The sequence below is a fragment of the Amaranthus tricolor genome, chromosome 8 (assembly GCF_026212465.1).
Source record: "Amaranthus tricolor cultivar Red isolate AtriRed21 chromosome 8, ASM2621246v1, whole genome shotgun sequence".
NCBI classification, from domain to species: Eukaryota; Viridiplantae; Streptophyta; class Magnoliopsida; order Caryophyllales; family Amaranthaceae; genus Amaranthus; species Amaranthus tricolor.
Window position 1 is genome coordinate 1,139,539 of NC_080054.1, and position 1,388 is coordinate 1,140,926.

Below are 1,388 nucleotides of genomic sequence, written 5' to 3' on the forward strand. Positions count from 1 at the left end.
GGCCCACTCATCGTCTGGTAGGGCCGACCAGCCACCGGAAAAAACCGATCGCCGGCGATGGCCCACGGGATGGCATTCAACGTGATGGAGGGTAGTCACCCCTCACACGCATAACGCCCATGCCTGGGCGAGGGGGTGCTGGCCATGCCAGCCCAAGGCTCCCAAACTCTTTCCCCCTATAATAGATAAAGAGATTTTTCCCTTGTGACCCTAGGGGACACCCAAATGCAAGTTAAGTTATACTAGTTTTTCCATGGACCAAAACTCACCTTTATTTGTAACATAATGTCATTTTTATGACTTGTATTGTTGGAACATATATTAAAGAAATTTTAGAAGCTGAAATTTTGAAAAAAAAAAACTTGTAAGTATTTTATTTTAATTAAATAAGGCCGAAAAACGCGAAATTAATAAAAAATAGTAAATAGTGTCAATAAATCATGAAAAATTAGGAGACACTTGAGAAAATATATATAAAGACATTGGTTTAGTTAAAAAAATTTTTTTCATTAAAAAAAGTATTTTATTTTTTTTTTCCGTTAAATTGGTGAAATAAAGGGAAAAATAATAAAAAATAGTAAAAAGTGTCAATAGATCATGAAAAATTAGGAGACACTTGAGAAAAAATATACAAATAGATTGGTTTAGTTAAAAATATTAATTTCATTAAAAAAATATTTTATTTTTTTTTTTTCCGTTAAATTGGTGAAAAATAGTGAAAAATGGATAAAAAATTGTAAAAATCTTGAAAAAATGGGAGGCTTGTTGGAAAGATATTATGAGTGAGAGTCATTGATATTATTTTCAAAAATGGGTAAAAATAAATTTTTGAATGATATAAGAGGCTAAAAGGGAGTATTTTTTATCAACTTACATTGAACTCCTTTACCACAATCTCCCTTACAAACCATAGTAATGAGAATCATTGGTATTAAGTTTGAATGATGTTTTTGATCACCTTGCAACGAACTCCCTTAAAAGCCATAATCATTAGGGGGGTCTCATGGCTCATTCTTGGCTCGGGGCTCGGGGCGAGGCTCCGGCCATGGCTCAAGGCTACCACATTGCTCCTATACCACAATCTCCCTTACAAACCATAGTAATGAGAATCATTGATATTAAGTTTGAATGATGTTTTCGATCACGTTGCAATGAACTCCCTTACAAGCCATAATCACAAGGGGGGGGTCTCATGGCTCACGGCTCGGGGTGAGGCTCTATGCTACCACCTTCTTTCCCATGGGCCATAGCGTCTTTCGTACCGCATGGCCCGAAAACCTTCACAGCACCTTGAGAGCTCACATTATATTATAACCATCCATATAGGTGCTCAGGTGCTCAAGGTGCTCAAGTGCTTAAGTGCTAAAGTGCTTAAGTGCTTAAGTGCC